The 22,731-nt window shown below is 45.1% G+C and overlaps 1 long non-coding RNA gene across 4 annotated transcripts in view; it reads left to right on the top strand.

Annotated features, from left to right (window-relative positions):
• Nucleotides 1-22,731, top strand: part of LOC137451986 (uncharacterized) — a 169,947-nt gene that overhangs the window by 104,397 nt on the left and 42,819 nt on the right. Inside the window, exons 1-2 of one of the 4 annotated variants that reach the window (XR_010989930.1) lie at nt 7,748-8,534; nt 14,044-14,105. The exons of 1 other annotated variant lie outside the window; for it this stretch is intronic. This is a non-coding gene — a long non-coding RNA (uncharacterized lncRNA). Of the gene's footprint in view, nt 1-7,747; nt 8,535-14,043; nt 14,106-22,731 lie in introns of those variants that run through there. 2 more of the 4 variants (XR_010989929.1, XR_010989932.1) reach the window with 2 other exon arrangements.

The raw sequence follows: 22,731 nt of genomic DNA, 5'->3' as shown, positions 1-22,731 counted from the left end.
CAGCCCTGCTCAGGAAATGTAGCTATTTCCGCTCTCGGCTGCAGCCAGGAAATGAGGAGGCAGCAGTGAAGATATTTTTTGAATTTGACAGGATTTTCTTTTTTCCCTTCCCCGCCCCCCACCCTCCCTCCCTTGCTTTGTCGCAAGGAATGCTCAGGCTGAGCGGGTCCCGCAGCGACGGCTCAGTTTGAAACCCCGTGGCCGAGGGAGGTGGTTGTCTGAGTTTGGGTTTGTGTCAGACTCAAGTTCAGGTGGAGGCTTGGGATTTGAAAGCAGCAAAGACATAAATAAGTGAGCAAATGATCCAAAGACTTGAAACCAAAATAGTCAACATGACCTCATAAAGCGTTTCTGCTTTCTGCTGCTGCTGCTCTTATTTGCTTGCTTGTTTGATTTTTACTCTGCTTGGGCTTTGGGCTGGTTTGAGTTTTGGTGGGTTTGGTTGGGTTTTGGTTGATTAGTTGTTTCTTGTTTGTTCTGTGTTGGTTATGTTTGGGATTTTTTTGTGGGCTGTTTTTTGTTGTGTTTGTTTATTTTGTTTTGTGTGTGTTCTTGTTTGTCTCTTTTCATTTGGGGTTTGGGTTTTTATTGACACAGAATTAAAGGGTTTCAAGTCCCTTCAGAATCCAGAGCCTTCTGGATGTTGCACTTAGAATCATAGGATCAATAAGGTTGGAAAAGACCTCAGAGATCATCAAGTCCAACCTATCACCCAACATAAATCATAGAATCAACCAGGTTGGAAAAGACCTGAGTCCAACCCGTTACCTAACACCTTCTGACTAACTAAACCATGGCTCCAAGTGGCACTTGTTGCAATTCCCACGTGGGTTTCAGATCCCACGCTCTGCTCCTGGCCCAATTCTACTTTAATTTGAAATAGACTTTCTTAAAATGAATCTCAGGAGAATTTAAAGCAGTGGAGGGTTTTAATGGAAGTTTTAATGGAAGATGTGTGGCTAATCCCCTAGATTGTTTGAAAAATCTCTTTCTTATTAGTGTCAATATCCTGCAAATTTCTGCTGCAAGCAGAGGTTAAAGCACTGGAAGTCAGCATTTCCAGTCAAAGTGGAAAACTGGCAATCATTCTGCCCCTGTACTCAGCACTGGTTAGGCCACACCTTGAGTCCCGTGTCCAGCTCTGGGCCCCTCAGTTTAGGAAGGAGGTTGACTTGCTGGAAGGTGTCCAGAGAAGGGCAACAAAGTTGGTGAGGGGTTTGGAACACAAGCCCTGTGAGGAGAGGCTGAGGGAGCTGGGGTTGATTAGCCTGGAGAAGAGGAGGCTCAGGGGAGACCTTATTGCTCTCTACACCTACCTGAAGGGAGGTTGTAGCCAGATGGGATTGGTCTCTTCTCTCAGGCAACCAGCACCAGGACAAGAGGACACAGTCTCAGGCTGCACCAGGGGAGGTTCAGACCGGATGTTACAAAGAAATTCTACACAGAGAGAGTGATTGCCCATTGGAATGTGCTGCCCAGGGAGGTGGTGGAGTCACCATCACTGGAGGTGTTCAGGAGGAGGCTTGATGGGCTGCTTGGTGCCATGGTTTAGTTGATTAGGTGGTGTTGGATGATGGGTTGGAGGCAATGATCTTGAAGGTCTCTTCCAACCTGGTCTGGTCTGGTCTGGTCTGGTCTATCCTATCCTATCCTATCCTATCCTATCCTATCCTATCCTATCCTATCCTATCCTATCCTATCCTATCCTATCCTATCCTATCCTATCCTATCCTATTTGGTGAACTTGGGTGGCATTTTAGAGATGTGTTTTTTTCCAGAGCTAAACAGAAGATAATTCTTGCAAAGCATTTCAGAGTTAGCTCTTTGCAGAAACTCTTTGGAGCCTCTGAAATTTCCCTTTGAGAAATTTCTCTTTGAAATTCTCTGGAGGAAGCTTTTTCCTCTGCTTGTCCCTCTCCTCAAATATATTTGAACAGAATTGTCCACTCCATCAACATGTCTACTGTTTAATGGAACACAGTATGGATCTACTAGCTGGATTAATACAATTCTGTGTTGATAGAATTTTGGCTTAATCTATGAATCTGCTGAGTTTTTGTTTCATCTCTGAAAATATAGAACTAACCTAGTAAATGTCAAAGTAAAAATAGAGCGATTTCTAATGAGAAAGAAAACATCTGAGATTTTTTAATGGCTGTTTATACAGTATTTAAAGGGTTTTTCCCTAGTTTGTATCCACACACAAAGGTTGTTGCAGCATTAGCCTGATTTTTCTCACCGTTTCATAGACTCATAGAATAGTTTGGGTTTGGAGAGACCTTGAAGGTCACCTCATTCCAACCTCCCTGGCACTGGCAGGGGCACCTTCCACCAGACCAGGTTGCTCAAGATTCTCTGATGACAGATAAAATGTGAGCTACCTTTGTTAATGTGTTGTCTTTTGGTAATGCTTCAAACCAGAGTCACAAACCATGGGGCAAAATCCTGCCACAGCCTTGCAAGCACAAACGGGAGCTGGCCGCTGCCCTAAGCGTGCATCTTGCAAGTTTGCTCTGAATCTGTGACTTACTGTGGTGCTCTGGCACTGCCTGCAGTGTGGTGTTTTGCTTTCCACAGGTAGATCTGTGTTTAGCTTGGCAAAGCACACTGGGTGTCCTCTTGGTGCAGCTCTGTTGCTCAAAGCCTGCAGACTGCATGCCTGGAGGGACAAAAGGGAGGGAGAAAAGGGAGGAGCGACTTGCTTGTAGTCATCCAGAAGGAAAACATAAATCTTCTGACCTGCAGCACAGTGCTTGTTCCCTTAGCACCCACTGCCTCACAAGCCATGTCCCAGATCTTTGCTTATGTGATAGTCCCACTGTGTTCAATTGTGGCTAAGGAAACACAAATATTGTTGCTTACATGTGGCGAGTTGCTCATGCACTAATCAGATGGAAAACAGAGATATCCATCTCAGCCCTAATAACTTCATCACCCAACTCATCATTGAAGTGGGTAACGAGGCTCAATTAGGCACTTGTGAGTTTGGCGAGGGCCTGCAGGATAGTGTTGCCTTGTGTAATTCTGTTTGGTTTTGGTTTTATATAGTGAAGCACAAATAACATTTGCTCATGAGACAGACTGGGGACACACTGCCAGAAATAGAGGCTCCCGACAATTATACAGGATGTTGCTGTGGTGTTATCATATGATTCATCCACTATGAGTATGAACAATCGTTAACCTCAAGACACTCTCACTTTCACGCCCTCTGACACACATACCACTGAGGACAAATATCCTCAGGATGAGTACAACGTTAGGACTGCAGTGTTAACTCATGAGGGTTCAGCTCATTGCAGGTTCATATGGCAAGCCTTAACTTTGCTGCCCAGTCCTTGAGCGTGGAGGATTTTCTGCAAGTGGCGTGTTGTGCTTGCTTAGTAAATCGCAGAATCACCAAGGTTGGAAGAGACCTCAAAGGTCATCAAGTCCAACCTGTCACCACAGACCTCATGACTAGACCATGGCACCAAGTGCCACGTCCAATCCCCTCTTGAACACCTCCAGGGATGGGGACTCTACCACCTCCCTGGGCAGCACATTCCAATGGTGAATGACTCTCTCAGGGAAGAACTTTCTCCTCACCTCCAGCCTAAACTTCCCCTGGTGCAGCTTGAGACTGTGTCCTCTTGTTCTGGTGCTGGTTGCCTGGGAGAAGAGACCAACCTCCTCCAGGCTACAACCTCCCTTCAGGTAGTTGTAGAGGGCAGTAAGGTCTCCCCTGAGCCTCCTCTTCTCCAGGCTAAACAATCCCAGCAATCCCAACTTCCTCAGCCTCTCGTTGTAGGGCTTGTGCTCAAGGCCTCTCACCAGCCTCATTGCCTTTTGGGATGCTGATTGACCATAGTAATAGCTGTTGATAGAGGCTGTTAAAGTGGTTTCCATGGTGGAAACCACTGAAATAAGAAACATAAGAAGGACATTGAACTGCTGGAGCAAGAGCAGAGAAGGCCACAAAGATAGAGGGATGGAGATCTTCCCCTGTGGGGACAGGCTGCAAGAGATGGGGCTGTTCAGCTTGGAGAAGAGAAGGCTCCAGGAAGACCTTTGAGCAGCCTTCTACTACCTGAAGGGGCTACAAGAGAGCTGGAGAGGGACTTTTGACAAGGGCTTATAGTAATAGGATGAGAGGGAATGGATTGAAGCTTGAGAAAGGCAGATTTAGACTGAAGATCATAAAGAAATTCTTTCCTGTGAGGGTGGTGAGACACTGGAGCAGGTTGCCCAGGAAGGCTGTGGATTCCCCGTCCCTGGAGGTGTTCAAGGCCAGGTTAGATGCGGCCGTGCGCAAGCCGGTCTAGTGGGAGGTGTCCCTGCTTATGGCAGGAGATTGGAACTAGATGATCTTTAAGGTCTCTTCCAACCCATGCCATTGTATGAATCTATGAAATCAATTAAAAAGAGAATACATTTGGCCCAGATGGGCTGATACAACTGAGCTGAACGCAGGAAGTAGTAATACTGAGGGAAGTCTCTGGTAAAACTGGAAGAAACATTGACTAAAGGCATTCAGGTGCTTGCAGTAGTGTTGTTCTGGTGAAAGATTTCTGTGCAGTCTTTGTCTGGATTTAAGCTTGGCAGTTATGCATTGGTAGAGCAGTAACAGCTTGTATTAGAGAGCAGCTGGACACTGAGACTTGCAGTTGCCAACTTGCATGTCCTGAACGTCCCCTGCCTTGGACAACAGCTGGATAATGGATGAGCCTCTATGCAAGCCCTTCTGTTTGCAAGCATTTTGTTATCTTGTGTCCCAGAACGCTGATCTTCCCCGTGAAAGGCTGAGGACCAGCACTGGGGTGAGGTTTGCAATTCTTTTTGTTGAATTGCATGGAACTGCCTTCGGGGCCCTGCTTGCAGAAGTTGAGGCAGGCAAAGTGCTCTTGGTCAGCCATCTTTCGCCAGCCGCTTTGCCTTGCAAACTCGCAGCACTAGATGGCAGTGCAATGGCAAAAACCTGCCCTGCGCTGCCGGGAGGGGAGGCAAATGCCACCTGAGACGGTGAAAATTGGAATGCAAAACAATCACACCTTAAAATGCCTCCTCGACATCCTTAACGTCCTGGGATGCTCTCCATGAAGACCTGGGAAAAGGTCTTCACTTGTGACCCGAAGGAGCGTAGGAGCTCCACCAATTGATGCTACACACAGATTTGGCCCACAAGAGTTCACACCATAGTGGTGTGGTTTGCATGCATATGATATCAGATCAGGAAACATGGGGATGGTTTAAAATGCAGGAAGAGTAAACAAAAAACCCAGGCTGTTTGCATTCAAAATTCAGTTTTTACTCACAGCTCCCCCCAGGACAATGTTTGGAGTTGCTTTGCAGTCACAGACTTTGCAGGGGCAAGAAAATTAAGCTGCAGGTCATCTCATTTCAGTTCTCTTGGACTGAAAAAAATAAAAAAGGGCTGTGCAGCATGCAATCCTCTTTTGTGGCCCAAAGGGGAGTTTAAATGGCATTGGTTTGGTTTTCTGCAGGGAGAACTGCATCCTGTGAGCCCGTGTAATTGAGGTCTATGGAGTACGTGCACCGGCCTCTGTTTTCTTAGGGCTGGATTAGCACCCTCATTTATGACCAAGTTTTTAACAAGGAGGAAAATGTCACAGTATAGAAAAAATAAACATGGTAAAAATAAATGGCAGAAAGGCAGCCTCCACCACGCTAAACATCGTCCTTTTTGGACGTCACCAAGACAGCTGTTGACTGAGAGTGAGATCTGAAGGTCTTTGTTAGGAAACGTTATTGCTGAGATTTTCACTGTTTGGATTTCCTGTTTTCCTCACTTCTGAACCCTTTAGCTTTTGTAATCTAAGCAGGGTCAGGTCTGGTCATCCGTGGGGAAACAGACTGACTGTGAACAACAAGGCTATGTGCTGCAAGAACAGCGCTGGGCAGTCAGTAGGTGACCGGCTGGGTAGGTTATGGAGGCAGCCAGGAGCCTCATCAGAGTCTGCTCTGACCTTCTGTGTAATGCTGGCCATAGGACTTCCCTGTCTGGGTTAAAAAAAACCACCAACAACAAACCTGTCCTTGATTTTAACATGTTGAGTGATGGAAAACCACCAACTGTCCTTCAGAAGCCCTTCCAGGGGTTAATTGCCTTTGACTGTTAAAAATTAGTGTCTCATTTTGCTCAAAATCTACTTGGCTTTAACTGCCTTGCCCCTGCATGTGGTTATACCTCTGTCTGTAGACAGAAGGGCTCTTGTGGAAGTCATTTGTAGACATCTCGATGCCTACAAATGTGATATGCTCCAGAAGATTCTCCAAGAGCCATCATCTTCCAGAAGAGATGGGAAAGTCAGATTGAAACCATCTGATCTCTCTCAAAACCCATACTTTTGAAGGAATGTGTCAAGATCCATTGTTTGGACTACCCCCAAAGTCCCCCTCCAGGACCAGTGTCATAACTTTTAACAGTCCTGATCTGAAGCTGGGCCCCCCTGCATGCACTTGCCTTTGTGTCCCCACACATTTATGGAGCAAATCATTGCTGTCTGTCAGTCCAGTTCTTTGTGTAGAGCCTGAAGGAATGACTCCTGTGGTGTACTGAGTTCATTTTGACTCCTGCCCATGCGAGCTAAACTTGGTCTTGTTTCGCTATCCCTGGAGTCAGACCAGGCGTTCTGCTTAACCAGCATCAGTTCTGCTTAGTACCACTTCTGCCAGCATCATTCTTTTCCTTTCCACCATTCATTTTCTTACTCCAAACACTGATTTATTTTTTCTTCACCAGTGGATAGGTTCGATCTGCTCTGGAAAGTGGTCTTCACAAAGCTGATGTGTTTCCTTCTCTCCCTAATTTTGCATGGCCTCTTTTCCCACAGTGATACCTTGGCTTTTCTCAGGGTTATCATGGCATGGCTCATCCGTGTTCTCAAGGTCTTTTGTGATAGTGAAATCCTTAAGCTGCAACTGTGACTGAGTTCAACTTTTTTTGAAGGTCAGCTGGGAGGACTTTCACAGGGTGGCATTGAATGGTTGGATTTGTCCCAGAACCTCCACCCAACATCTTGGTTTTCACTTTCAAATTCATAGCTAGAGAAAGTGCCATGCAGGCATTTTAGGACTTGATTCTCTTCTCACTTACAGTGCTGTCTTGAAGAAGGGCAGGGAAATCACCTGGGTTGTATCAGTGTAATTTGTGTGTTTGTAAGAAAGAGGACAATTGGGTTCTTGGATGGATAGATTCAGTTTCAGTCAAGTTATCAGGTATCTGAAGGTGTCAGCACTATTCTGCAAACTCAAGCAGGATGCTGAATGAGAGGACCTGGGGTGCTGCTGTCTTCTCAGTGTACATGCCTGAGTGGGGCAATGCACCCCATCTCTCCTTCTCCAGACAAGGTGGACTGGGCAGCAGCTCCAGTTCTCCCACTCACTGACCCTCTTAGCAGCGTTGCTGCAACAGGACATTGTGATTTACAAGGCCAGGCCAGCAGGAAATTCCTACCTCCGCCCCCCGGAGAAAGGAGGAAGCAGGAGAAGCTCTGTGACTCAGAGTCACAGCTGAGTCACAGCATACAGGGTTCCTGGGGTGGTTGGTGGTCAGCTCCCACCAGCCTTTACCCTGACCCTGAAATGCAACTGGAATGAGCTTGCACTCCTGAGCTGGTGCCTGCTGTTATTTGAGGGGGACAGATGAGAAGCTGCTGGTTCAGTTAGTGCTGAACAAACAGCTTAGGGCAGGTGCCTAGCAGCTTGTGATCATCAATGGGGCATTTATTTGGGAGCAGAAAATATACTTACTTGAGCAAGTCTCTCATCTGTCTTTGGCTTACCACAGACTTGCTGAAATTGGATGGGGTCATTTGCTGTCTAGTTCCAGATAATAAATCAAAGGGCTGAAGAAAGTGCAGCAGAAAGGGCATGAACTGCCCTAACATTTAGCTGATTGTAGTAAGCGTCAGCCCAGCCAAAGTGAAACTTTCCCAGCACATTTTCACTTATCTCAAACCCCGTTATTCCCTGGAGGCAGCTGAGTTGTCTAAGTAAATAGAGGTCACTTTACCTTGACTAAACAATGACTTTGCTATAGTCAGTGCCAGCTATGTCACAGTTACAAAATGTACTTTAAAGGCTCGTTGGTAGCAGGCTGCCAGGCTGAATGAACCAGTCAGTCTGGTCTACTTTGGGCAGGATTTAGGATGCTTAGTTAGATGAAGCTGTGGTCGGATCAGCTGATCCTGTTCTTTGAGTGGGGATATAGTATGCAAACGAGCAGCCGTGTATAAGGAGGAAGCGAACGGGAGCTGGGGGAGTGGAGAAGGGATGACTTTCCTCTGATGTCAAAAATCCCATCATTCAGTGCTCGCAGTGAAAAAGACAAGAGGAGAAGAATGTGGAGAGAGAGAGGGAGAGAGGGAGAAGAAATGAAGGGAAAGGACACAGTCATTTTTCTCCCTAAACCTGTAGGCTAACACTGTCCACCCTAATAGGATGGAGACATGAGCCTGATCCCGAGTGCCAAGTTCTGAACAGCCTTCCAAGCCCCAGGGATTGTTTCACAGCCCCATCCTGATCTGGACTTGGTTAGTACTGTCTTGATATAAATAATCAGGTAGATAAAGATTGTCAAGAAACTTACTGCAGTTTCCTCAGGGCTCTCTTTTGTGTTATCTTTTATTTCTGGCAATTTTAATTTTCTGCTCGTTGTCTGTGTTTGTCAGAGGCGTTAGATCTCCAGCTCTCCTAGGATTTCTGCAGCGCTGTGGGAAAGGACCAGAGCTGCCTGGAACTGAATTAGATCGAGCACCAGGCGCAGGGGAGAGCTTGGGGTTGCCTGGAGCTCCGTCCAGGTTGCTAATTCTTCCTTTCCGAGGGGGTTGGTTTCGAAAGACGCCAGATTCGTCCTCGGTGCGTTTCGCTGTGTGCCGCTGCCTGTAATTAGTTTCTCAAGTGAAAAAGCTTTCTCAACTGGAAAAAGGAAAAGGGAAAAAAAAAATGAAGAAGGAGGAAAGAAAGAAAAAGGGGGGGGAAAGGTGGTGGTGGGGGGAAGCCAAAACCCCTCAACCCCCCACATTTTTGGCAAAGGGTTGTTTTTCTAAGCGATTAATTAAGCGCTGATTTTAAAAGAATTTGAATGAATCCTCTTCCACTCTGTGTCAAGCATGGATTTGGTATTAATCACTTCACTACTTGCTGACTGAATAAGGACTGGAGGGGGGGGGTGGGGGTGGGGGGGGGGGAAATAAAGGAGAAAAAAAAAACAACCAGAAAGATGCATAGAGTAAAAATTTCCTCAGGAAATGAATCAGACAAGGAACCTATGCTTCATCTTGCCTCCTACAAAATGAGGAAAGAGAGGATTTTTGTCAATGGTGGGTCAGTTTACAAATGTGTCCTTTGCAGTGTGAGTCATAAGCAGTGATCCATTTCACAGCAATGCAACCCCAGATGCAGTTTAAATCCAGGAGTGAATGCCAGCTAAAGATAAATAGAAATGAATCCTCATGCCTGTAATAGTAATGGGAATGAAAATGCAACCTGTCAGATCTGCTTGCATGTCAGCCAGCCCTTGCTGCTTTTGAAACCAGTGTTCAAACTCTCGCTTTCATGGGAGCAGAATAATCCCTTGGGACGTGGTCTTGTGATTTCCATTTGCTGATAAGCAAGGCAGGGATGTGGATTACAAGATGGAGATGGTAGAGTACCTACCCTGCTGTGGGCACCTTTGCTACACAGGAGCCTTAAGGAGAGGGCACAGCATTTCTGCAGAGTACAGTCTCTCCAGCGGAATGTGAATTGCTCCCAGGGAAGCATCACTCCATGGCAGGGAGGGGATAAAGGAATCAGGAGCAGGTGGGAAGCAGTGCTGTCTCTGGAACTGGCTGCAATGTGTTACTAGCATTGAGATCTCCAAAATGCTGGATGAGTTTGTATTTCTTTCTTATTTCCCAAGAGCATCAGCCTTTGTTAGTGTTATAACTGTTAAGAGATGTGTAAAAACTGTTGTCATGAAACTACTCCCAAGATTTGTTGTTGTTGTTGTTTTAGCTGTGGGTGAGATAATGAAATTTAACAGAAAATCTGAGCTGAAATGCAGAAATTTGAATAGTTTTCCCTGCTGCCACTTTCCCCAGTGTTTCCTGAGACTAACTCTTGTGTGTCAGCACTGATCTTTTTATTTTACATTACTTGAGTTTCCTTATAGTCATCTCTAGCTCACCAGGCTTTAAAATGTTAAGCAAGAGAGAAGACATTGATCACAGTCTTAGTGGGTCCTCCAAAATCAATGATCCTGTCACAATTGGGTGTCCAGAGAAAGGCCATGAGGGTGATTAGAGGGCTGGAGCACCTCTCCTGTGAGGACAGACTGAGGGAGTTGTGGCTGCTCGGTCTGAAGAAAAGAAGCCTCTGAGGATGTCTACCTTCCAGTATCTTAAATGGGCTACAAGAAAGCTGGGGAGGGACCTTCTAGGGTGTCAGGGAGTGATAGGACTGGGGGGGATGGAAGAAAAGTAGATATGGGTAGATTCAGATTGGATGTTAGGAAGAAGTTCTTCCCCATGAGGGTGGTGAGAGACTGGCATAGGTTGCCCAGTGAGGTGGTGGAAGCGTCATCCCTGGAGGTTTTGAAGGCCAGGCTGGATGTGGCTCTGAGCAACCTGATCTAGTGTGAGGTGTCCCTGCCTGTGGCAGAGGGATTGGAACTGAATGATGCTTGAGGTCCCTTCCAACTCTAACAATTCTATGATTCTAATTCATTACTAGCCAAGATCCATCCATTGGTGTCCTAAAGTGTGATTAGATGAACAGCTGAGATGCTGGAGGTCTTGTTTGTTGTTGCTGTTAAGGATAACATCCATCCTTGGAAAGCTCTTTGTATTAAACAAGTTTGTAGTATATTGTAGTGTATTTCCACAGATTACCACAGATTGTAGTATATTTCTTTATTAATGTATCTGCAGGCTTTCAGTCTCTAGGCTCAAAGGCCATCATCACAGCTTGCAAATGTTGGCACATTGCTTTGTAAAAGTGATGCCACTGGGGTGGCACCAAAGCATTTTGAAATGGGGTGGAGCAGAAAAGGGCAGACCTGGAGTCAAATTGAAATTTTCTGAGTCACTGGCCAGCACTTTGACCGTAAGATCAGTCCTCTTCTCTTCAGGGTAAAGTGATTCTCCTTACAAAAAAAAAAAGAGCCAGAGGCTCTTGATTATCCATGCAAAACAGGCCAGGGCTTTGATTTGTAAGGTTTTGTCTGACACAATTTAAATGGATGAAGCTCAATTTAGATTCCAAAAGGAAAATCTAAATGTGATGGTTGAGAGCCATAGCCCCACTTTTCTCTCTTATCCTGAGGCACCATTCTCCACCCTTCCCCTTTCCTCCTCCTCCTCCTCCAAAGAAATAAAAACCCCACCAAAATGATACCGCCTAATGCTTTGAACCAAGAAAGCATATTTCAAGATCAGTGTGGAACAATTAAACCAATGATCTGTATGCTTCAAGGAGAAAACTGAGCTGCAGTAGCTCTGCTTTGACAGGTCTTTGGAGGATTTCAAGGAAGTTACACCCACTTCATTCATGATAATCGGCTGTTTAACGCAGAGCCGCTCAGTGTTATGAATGAAAGGGAGCATGTTTTGGCTTGCAGAACAACTCACAAATCTAATGCTTCACTCATCAAATAACCAACCACATTTAAAAGGGGGGGGGGGGGGGGGGGAGGTTAAAAATCACCAAATAAAATAATTAAATATATCTGAGTTCATTCTTGAAATGAAATTAATGAATGCAAGATTCAGTAAAAACCAACCAAAAACCCCCAAAACCAAAAACCAACAAACCACAACCAACCACCCAAAACTACAGAGAGATCCAGAAACATTTTACCTTTCCTTACTGTCAATTTGTGAGTCACTGTGGCTGGACAAGTTGGGGGGCTTGGGGGGAAGGGAGGTGAAATATGCAGCCTCTGAATGCAGCTTTTGATCAAGCCAAGGCCAGGTCTTGGTGGGGTTTATGCATTTGATTAGAACAGGCTGAATTGCTGAATTTCATAACATTTTGGTGGCAAAGGGGAAACAGAAGGAAATAAAATGTGTGTGGAGTATATGGATCTATAGAAGTAATCTATTTTCATTGGGATGGGGTTGTAGGGGCTCTGTTCTGTGCCTAAATAGCCCTGCTGATCAGAAATCCATTGGTTTCTTACTTATTGAACCCAGCTTTCTGGAATACCATGCTTTTCCTAGGTGTCTTGCAGCTGCTGGAGCTGCCCTGCATTCAGATTCATGCTTTCTGGCAGCACTGGGTTTATAGACTCTAGAGAGCCTTGGATGATAGCAGGAATCCTTGGAGGTTACTGTAGGTGAATTCAGTTTAGGACCTCTTGAATTGAAGGCAGGAGCGAAGAAGAGTTAAGGCTGTGTTTCTGCCTTCCAGTGTTCTCAGTTGCTTTGGTAATCAAAAAGCTCATTGAAAGAGCAAAGTGCACATCCAGCCCACTGTCTCCTTTACCAGGCCATCATCTGCCTGCGCCTGGGCAGGAAGGAGCACAGTTAGTTGCTTTGATCAAATAAACACCCACAGGAGGTTGCAAAACCTTTGACGTGGAACTAAACTGAATGTTTGCTAATTGTAGTTTTGGAAGAAATGTTTATAATCATTTCCCTTTCTGGTTCTCATCTGGATTGGGGGGGGAGGGAAGTGTCAGATTAATAGATGTTATTTTGAATGGTATTTTACAAAGCATTAATTGTTTTCACCATCTTTCTCCTGAGGGAAGTATATCATCAAGTTTATCTGAGAAATACATGGTGATATAGGTTGAGTAAGTGTTTTTACCAAGAATGGGTCGGTGGTAAAGACTGGGATTAACTTTCTAATCCAAAAACCATTACAGCAGATGTGTCTTTTGAGCCTAGGAACATCAAAGCATATCTTAGTGCCGGGGTAGCTCCCAGGTCCGTAGTACTCAGGCACCCCACAGCACTTCATCACCATGAGCTAGGGCAGTGCTTTATGTCTTACCTTAATAGATGGGGGACTGATACACCAAAAGAGTCCATGCCTTACCCAAAGTCTTGGGAAGAGTCTGTAGAAGAGGTAGTGTGGCTTTGATGGTCTTTGTATCCACTTGATTGCATGCTGCCCATTTATGGTCCAGTGTAGTAGCAATAATTAGTATCCAAAATTAACAGCAAGAAAAAAGGAAATGGGGAAAACTCCTAGAAAATGGGACAGTCCTGGAGCAGCTTAAAAAACTAAGGCCTAGGTTTCCCCACACTTCCATGTTAATTATTCATAGATTCATAGAATAGTTTAGGTTGGAAGGGACCTTAATTAGGAGAATAAATGATTTTTCAAGACGTTTAGGAGAGTGGGATGTCTATTTTGGTGTCTGCTGTGCTGTCACTGCTGTGTCATATGGACAGAGATCTTGAGGGACCTCTCTTGCATCTGCAAAAATCCCAGAGAATCAGAACACAGAAGCAGCTGACTGACTTTTAATTATGCAGACAGGGCAAGAGGCTGAGGAGGTGCAGTTTGCCTGTAGGTTAGAGTGATTGGGGAGCCATGCATCCCTTCATTCTTAAATACTCCAAATACTCAAATCCAACACAGGCACCGCACATTATGCTTCCATTTCTTGAGCTGACCTTTCTCTGCCAGAGTGAATTTTACTCAAAAGGAGGCTTAAACAAAATCAATGGGAGAAAAGTCAATTCCACGTCTGGACCTTTCAACTTTGTTCAGCAGCAGAGAGTTTCTGCTGGACGGTGGGAAAACAGTTTCTCTCATCCTTTTTAAACCAAAATAATTCCCAGACCAATATTGAGCTAAAGCCAGGATCTCACTACAGCCCTTTGCATTTAGCAGTACAGAAAAGAGCAAACCTAAAGCAACAAAAAAAACCCAACCAAACCTAAAGCAAGGTGCCCCGTGGGGAAAATGGTGAAGGCAGAGCGAGGCAGAGCGAGGCAAAGGTGGGTTGGATGGTGCCTAGGAAGGGAAAGAGCGTGAGGGATCACTTCTTTGTCTGCTGCATACAATAAACTAATGTCCTTCCTTCTTTCTTTTTCTGCTCTATAGAGCTGTGTTTGGGGAAATCAAGAACTGAACAGATCCTTTTTTTATTTCCACTCATTTTCAGGGTGAGTGAACTCTCTTGTCTTCACTACTGCCGTCATGTCCTCTGCAGCTAAGAAGTGTGACTTAAGGTTCAGGGGAAAATCTCTCCTTTTTTAATCTTTGCACTGATAACACTGTGCTTAATTTAGCAGCAGTGAGGCAGAACATTTGGATTTGGTCATCCATTTCCAAAACTATTGTTGGCTTATTTCTTTGTTCCTACCCTACTCCTTGGTTTAGCTTTACATTGTAGTGTAGGTGCCAAAAGATAAGTTATTGCCAGGGTGATGATGAATTAACTAATACTTTCCTCTGTCCTAAGGTGGAAAGCCTTTATCTAAGCAACCTATTAATTATTGTTTTATTTATTACTGCATGGGTACATCTAAATGGATTGCAGTTCTGCCCTCCTGAGAAATTTGGGCAGGAATTTATAGTCACAGGGTGAAAGAGCACCAAAGGAACCTCAAACTTGTTATCAGAAAGTGTGTCTTAACGTTGGGATAATGTTTATCTCTATTTTGCAAGCCCCCAGCAATCTATTAGTGTCATTGTCAAAAGTGACTGGTAATAGTCCTGAGGCTTTCCAGCATGCTTGGAAATGCAAAAATCAATACAGAGCTTGGTTTTCAAGAGGCTGTGAGGATTGCTCAGGCATTCTAAAGGTATCTCAGCCTAGCTGCCCAAGGTTAGAGACAAGCTGTAGAAAAAGCACTCCTAGGAGACTTCCAGCCTACCTGACCTATGCCATGAGGATACTTTATGTAGGTGTCCTTACCAGAAGCCTCTTCTCTGCTAGTAGGTGGTACAAGTGCCTTCTTTCATGAGCTGGTAACTGGCAGCAGACATCTCATCACAAGTTAGCATCATTCCAGCAGGAGATTTGGAACTCAAGATGGAGTTCAGAGCTTCCTCCCACTGTGGGAAGCGTTATTCAAAGTGTCATAAATGAAGAGAATAGAATAGAATAGAATAGAATAGAATAGAATAGAATAGAATAGAATAGAATAGAATAGAATAGAATAGAATAGAATAGAATAGAACGGACCAGGTTGGAAGAGACCTTCAAGATCATCGTGTCCAACCTATCATCCAACACCACCCAACCAACTAACCCAAGCAACCAAGCACCCTATCAAGTCTCCTCCTGAACACCTCCATTGATGGTGACTCCACCACCTCCTTGGGCAGCCCATTCCAATGGGCAATCACTCTCTCTGTGTAAAACTTCCTCCTAACCTCCAGCCTAAACCTCCCCTGGCGCAGCCTGAGGCTGTGTCCTCTTGTTCTGGTGCTGGTTGCTTGGGAGAAGAGACCAACCTCTGCCTGTCTACAACCCCCCTTCAGGTAGTTGTAGACAGCAATAAGGTCACCCCTGCATTAACACCAAACCATAGAGGGGAGTAGATGAAGAGGAAGGAGGGAAACCGAGTTGACCTGGCAATAAATTTATTGGTGGTGAGATTGGTTACCTCATTCTCTTGAAATGAAGGTTAGACAGTAGGAATGAGGTAACTGCTTACTTCATGGCACTGCTGAGAATCTTGCCTATGGGCAAAAATTAATGCTGTGGAGGTGAGAGAGATTACACACACCAGGAAAAGTTCCCACCCTGAAGAAATGGTAGGGCACCATGTAACAGCCAATGCTTAAGGCACCAGTTGTAAAGGGCTTCATCTTTGGGGATTTGACATCCTTCTCTTTGCACTGAGTATCATCCCCTTCTGCTTCTCCACTTATGTATGTTCTAAAAGATGGATCATATGTCTACTTGATGTCCCCAAGTTAGGTTAGGCCACACCTCGAGTACTGTGTCCAGTTCTGGGCCCCTCAGTTTAGGAAGGAGGTTGACTTGCTGGAACGAGTCCAGAGAAGAGCAACAAAGTTGGTGAGGGGTTTGGAACACAAGCCCTATGAGGAAAGACTGAGGGAGCTGGGGTTGCTCAGCCTGGAGAAGAGGAGACTCAGGGGTGACCTTATCGCTCTCTACAGCTACCTGGAGGGGGATTATAGACAGGCGGATGATGGTCTCTTCTCCCAGGCAGCCAGTACCAGAACAAGAGGACACAGTCTCAGGCTGTGCCAGGGGAGGTTCAGGTTGGATATTAGGAAGAAGTTCTATACAGAGAGAGTGATTGCCCATTGGAATGGGCTGCCCGGGGAGGTGGTGGAGTCGCCATCATTGGAGGTGTTCAGGAGGGGACTTGATGGGGTGCTTGGTGCCATGGGTTAGCTGTTTGGGTGGGTTGGATTGGTTGATGGGTTGGACACGATGATCTTGAAGGTCTCTTCCAACCTGGTTTGGTTTATTCTAAATAAAGTTTATTCAAGTGCTATTGCAGATTAAATATTGACTGCACACATGCCTGCTGTGTAACACAGTGAGTGGCACATATTGGTGGAGGTAGCCTGACAATCACAGAACTGCTTTGATTGGAAAAGGCCTCTAAGATCATTGAGCCCAACCATCAACCTAACACCACCATGGCCATTAAACCATGTCCCCAAGGTGATATGTCCACGTTTCTTGAACACTTTCAGGGATGGTCACTCCAAATCGATGGCTTGCATACTGCATGCCTCTGGAATAAGCATAGCAGCTTTGTTCTGCTGCTGTTGAATCCTGGGCCCAAATGCCTTCTGCTTTTGGTAAGCCCTGTGCATGAATACGTTGGCACCTGTTAATCTGCCTAAATTAGAAGTGTACCAAGCTTTCAGAAGTCTTATAACTACTCTTGACTTCAGTGGGATTGTTCTATTCCTGCATGAGGTGAACAATGGGCTGGTTTTAGCGGGGAGTGGCTAAGGGAGATCAGTAGTGGATTCAGGAATTTATGGCAGAGGAGTCTACCTTTTCTCTTCTCCCCAAAAGAGGATTTTTTACAACCACACCATTTTAAACACATCCTTACCATAATATGTTTGCCTGAGCTTTCATAAAGCAAAATGCAGAGCTTTAAAGACTGGATTTGACAAGATGAAGGAAAAGAGATAGGCAGCAGCAGCAGTCGTGGTAGCATCTTCATTTCATGGAGTGTCTGAGGAGTTAGTGCAAGCACCTCAGATGTGGGACACCCTGGTTCAGTTACCTCCCCTGCCTTTGGGAAATTTGAACCACATCCAGCTTGCAGGAATGTGTGCTCAGCTCCAGCCTACCTTAATCCTGTTCCACTTTGCATGAATAACTAAGTATTGAGGGTGGGTATTCACCTTCCTTCCTCCTCCAGTGGTTGCAATGATCTGACTAGTGAATTGGTTTATTTCAGTGACTATTCATATTGAGATTTGAGGACTGTTTGTGTATTTAATTGCTGACTACGTAATACAGAAGGGATATGTAGCCCTTGAAGCAGGGATTGAAGCCCTGCTGAAACTTCTGAGCCCTTTCCTGCACCAGTAGATGGTGAGCAGAACAGCAGTGCTTGGGAGAGATCTTCCACTGTGATTGAGCAAGTTTCTGTTCTTCCTGGTAGGGAGAAACAACTCCTATTGCAGGAGTACCAGTACCTCTGTGCTGAAGTTTTATGGAGGTATCTAATGCAGAGGTTTGAGGTGTGCTTTTGGGGTGAAGTGGGGATTAATCAGGGTAGGGAAAGCCTGAGGAAGAACTGTTAAGGGGTTTGATCAAAGTGTCAGCAGGATCCCATGAGCCTCACCAAAAGGGTGAGTCTCACCAAAAGGATGAGTGTTAAAGCAGCCTATTCAATCCACTTCTAATGAAGAAAGCCGACAGAGAGATGGGACTCCAGAGAGGCTTGCCTTTTTTGAAGGGGTCTTTGACCAGGAGGAAGAGGTGGAGATGGTAGCTTTGGATCCATCTGAGATCTGTCCAAGGTCTACATGCTCTCCTAGGGACTTAAGTCTCTTGTAGGAACTGGTTCTCTTTCTTTAGGTCCATGACCTTTCCTAAGCATCTATCCTTTGCCCCTAAGCCTGTGCTCTTTCCTAGAGATCTACACTCTGGATTCTGCTCTTGCTGAGGATCAGCTGAGCAGGCTACAGTAGCATAGAGCATCATCACTGTTAGTGTATTTACAACATCAGAGAGGGCAGAGTTACACACTGCAACAGCTATTGAGGCACACAATTATCATGACATTTGCAGCATCTGAGAGAGGAGGCCTGTGGCTGCAATAACTGGACAAGACTCAAAGTTATTAGCATCTTAATAGCATCAGGGAGGAAGTTTGGAGACTACAATAGCTGTGGAAGCTCACCATTACCAGCACATTTGCAATATGAGTGAGGCAAGGCTCATGATGTTTATTATATTGCCCATCAGTCCGTGTCCTGATACTGCTCAGTCATGCATGCTAGGAACAGCTTATCCATGGTGCTTAGAGAACAGTATGCTAAAATCCTCTTGTAGTCCATCAGCAAGGCTGTCAGAAGACCTCACAAGGCTGTAAAAGGAACAAAACTATATTAGTACCTGTCTCTCCTTTTCCTTTCCAACAAATGGGGGTATTCACCACGATTAAATTGTTGGGGCTTTGTGGGAGGTTAAGAACTTAACAAAGGGACCTTATCACACAAGGAGGCCTGTCAGGAGAGATTCCCCAGAGAAGATCTCCCTCTGAGATGTTCACATACCTGTATTCTGGCTGTCACAAGCCCATCACAATACAGTCCTACCCAATGGAAGAAGGAAAAGCACATTAAGTTTGTCAGCAAGTCACACGTGGTTTGGTCACACGTGGTTTCCTCACTTGTGGAAATAAGATGAGAGTGCCACACATGAATTTTATGCTCCAGATTTCAGAATAGAATACAGAATACAGAATTAACCAGGTTGGAAAAGACCTTTGAGGTCATCGAGTCCAACCTATCACCCAACACCTTCTAATCAACTAAACCATGGCACTAAGTGCCTCATCCAGTCTCTTTCAAGTGAAATAGTCTCTCTGGGCCATGCTTCTGAGCTGTCTGCATGCCATAAACTTTGTGCCTTGCTTGTTTGTCAGTGAGTTTTCCAGTATCCTTTGAGCTAGATACCGAGAGGACAAGCACACTTAGTGCAGCAGTCAGGTATGGGTGTGGGACCACAGAGACACTCGCCAATAAAGAGCCTTCAGTGTAGCTGTCTTTCAAATGAAACACAGACTTCCAGCCTGTGCCTGAACCACAAGACTGAAGGGAGGTGAGAGTATATGTTTTATTTGAGCCTCTTGTTATGTTGCTGGCAATGCATTGCTAGTTTCCATCCCTGTTTTTCTGTTCTCTTAGCAAGCCATTTGCTTTCGCCGCTTTCTTCCTCGCTCAGCCGGTAATCAACACACTCCGAAACACAATGGATTCCTTTTTGTGGCGAATCCCCTGCTTGATGCAAACATTTGCTGCCCTCATTTCTTTGGGGTACATTTCAATGGGAAGAAGAGGGGAAAGTATTCCTTGTTCCTGGTGAAAAATTGCACTGGCAGCCTGGGTTATTTTGTCGGACGTGTGGCTTTAAGTGACGCCTTTGCCATCTGTTCTGTCTGCTAATTATGAATGCAAAACAAACGTAGCCCACAATTGCTTCATTTAGAATAAGGGAGATGGCAGTGACCAAAATAGTTTTATTTTGGTGTCAGATGCTCTTTTTATTTCTCCTGTCTCTTCCTAATCTAAAGCAGGTCTGAAAGCGCTTCTCCCTCTTCCCGTTTGCAGCAACAGGCATCACTGTGCTGAAGGAGAACATCTTCTCCCTGTTCATCTTTCAGGCCTTTTTAAGGGACAGTTCCACACCAGCAAGGAAAGGGAAAATTCTTCATTTCTTCAGCTGTGAGCAATGGTTACAGAGTTCTTTTTTTTTTTTTTTTTAACTTCAATTATGCTGGTCTAAGAACTGCAATTATCTCTGAGAGACATCAGGATAGCTCCAGAAATTTTGACAGCAGGGTGTGAACCACTCTCTCAGTCTGTTCCATCCCTCTTCCCTCTTATCAGAGGCAAGTTCCACCATCACTGGAGGTGTTTAAGAAGAGACTGGATGAGGCACTTGGTGCCATGGTTTCGTTGATTAGATGGTGTTGGGTGATAGGTTGGACTTGATGATCTCAAAGGTCTCTTCCAACCTGGTCTGGTCTATCCTATCCTATCCTATCCTATCTTATCCTATCCTATCCTATCCTATCCTATCCTATCCTATCCTATCCTATCCTATCCTATCCTATCCTATCCTATCCTATCCTATCCTATCCTATCCTATCCTATCCTATCCTACCCTATCCTACCCTACCCTATCCTATCCTATCCTATCCTATCCTATCCTATCCTATCCTATCCTATCCTATCCTATCCTATCCTATCCTATCCTATCCTACCCTACCCTACCCTACCCTATCCTATCCTATCCTATCCCCATACTGGAATAGCATGGTGACAATGAATGATGCATTCTCCTATTGCTGTGTCCAGCAAGCAAAGAGGTGAATTCCTTTTGATTGTGGGCCTGAAGGCTTTCCTCCACCAGGGTAGGTTTAGGCTGGAGGTCAGGAAGAAGTTCTTCATAGAAAGAGTGATTGGCCATTGGAATGGGCTGCCCAGGGAGGTGGTGGAGTCACCATCACTGGAGGTGTTTAGGAAGAGACTGGATGGGGTGCTTGGTGCCATGGTTTAGTTGATTAGATGGTGTTGGGTGATAGGTTGGACTCGATGATCTCAAAGGTCTTTTTCAACCTGGTTTATTCTATTCTATTCTGTTCTGTTCCTCAAGTGAGCCATGGCTGAACGTAGGTGAACCATCTCCTTCAGTGGCTGTGTGGAGACAGGGTTATAAGAAGACCTCTCCCTTTGCTAGTGAGACGCTGCCTGCTGTTTAGCATTTCCTAAGTTGCTGCTGACTTACTTCAAGCCAGGGCTGTGGCAAATCACAGACGTATCACTAGTAGCACAGCCACAGATTGAGGTGACCTAGATTTAGAAAATGGAGATGAGATAAAATGCTCCCTGCACTCTGTTCTAAGGGGACATGCAGCCAAAAAAGCTGAAGTGCTGGAGCAATTTCTCTTTGAGTTGTCTGAAACTGAAAGAGGCAGGTTTTTTTCCCCATTAGGTGACTCTATGATGTGTGCTAATCTGTGACCCCATTTATTTCACTTGTCCTTTCTCTATGTCTCAGGCCACAGAGGAGATGAACAAGCTGCCATGGGTGTCGTGTGTGTGTGTGTGTGTCCCACCAGCAAGACTGGCTGCGTTCAGATATACATCTGCTTTGTTTCAAGCCTCCTTGCTTTGATATTGAGCATGTAGACACATGTCTCTCATCCCTCCTCCTTTCCCTCCCCAGCCATCACTCTTGTGGTGATAATCAACATGTTTCATTTTTTTTTTCCCTGGCTGCTTCTGTGTTGAAGGGAAATGGGATTACATTATTGTCATACCTACTGCAAAGCAGTGGTTCTGCACGGTAGTAGTCCTCCCTTCTTCCTCCCTACAAATCATCTCCAAGAAAGCTTGGTGGTTTGGTGCTTAGATATTTTCTTTCCAAGTGATTTTGAAACTCCACTCACTGCTTTCCAGTTTTCCTAAAGTTCTCATGGTTTCATATTTTTCCCATTTGAGGCTGTCCAGTGAAGGAGAGCACAGGCTCTGAGTAAGAGATAATTGATCCAGAAAAATCTCTTTCATCATTTTCAGCTCCCAGCAAACTGTCACAGCACAGCTGTGGCAGAAATGTGTGGGCTTCCACGTCATGTCCAGGGTGTGAAAAGCCCAAGTCAGATATTACAAACAGTGTGGGTTCTCATCCAACAGACAGGGCTCAGGCTCTTTCTGTCTGTCTTTGAACGCTGGGCAGTCTGATCAGGATCCTGCCCCAGGCTGGAGGCCACCTCTCCTGCAAAACAATTATTGAAAATTCTTCAGGATCTTACTGCATAGGAGTTAAAGTCTTTGTTGATGTCCTAGGCCTGAAGGATGATCTTGTGGTTTAAGCATTTGGACTAGACCCAAGAGATGTGAGATAAATTCCAGGCTCTGTTGTGCACTTCCTCTGTCAGCTTCTGAAAGCCACTTCTCTCCATGCTCCCATTCTCTGCCTGTAAAACATCACACTCTGCTCTCCCAATTTCACTGGCAAACATGTGACACTGAAAGCTCCTGATTGATGACACAGGTAATGTTCTGAAAGTCCTAACTTCAGGGTTATAACAGTGCTCTGACCCCCATGCATCTACAAGGGGGAATCCATTTGAAATGGGAAAGTAAGGGCACAAAAGCTCAGGCAAGTTTGAAGGACACAATGATTAATGCTATTTACTCAGCCTGATGACAGAGAGAAACAGCCTGGTTCTGAGTGGTTGAGGGGTAGCAAAGCTGGGAAAGGAAGGTAGGGTGCATTTTTCCCTGGGTTCAATTAGATGTCCGTGAGCAACACTAAAAGGCTGGTGAAGAAGAATCACTTTTGTATGCCCACATAGAGATATTTTAGTGAGTTTTAAATGCAGCAGTTCTGATTGTTTGGGTCCATTTTTATGGAGAAGTGCTTTGCAAATGGCAGTCACAATCTGAAGGAGAAGCCTGAGATGAAGGTTTATCTCATTGGTACCTGATGGGGAAATATTAAGGGAAGAGGAAAAGGAATTACTGGAGACTTCTAGTAGGAGTGTCAATATCTATTATTCTGTGGTCCTGTGATCTATTTTATACTAAATGAATATGTACCTA

Source organism: Melanerpes formicivorus, unplaced genomic scaffold (assembly GCF_026170545.1).
Source record: "Melanerpes formicivorus ecotype bairdi unplaced genomic scaffold, bMelFor1.0.p_v2 SCAF_47, whole genome shotgun sequence".
Taxonomy (NCBI): domain Eukaryota; kingdom Metazoa; phylum Chordata; class Aves; order Piciformes; family Picidae; genus Melanerpes; species Melanerpes formicivorus.
This window is presented reverse-complemented; position numbering and strand designations above follow the sequence as displayed.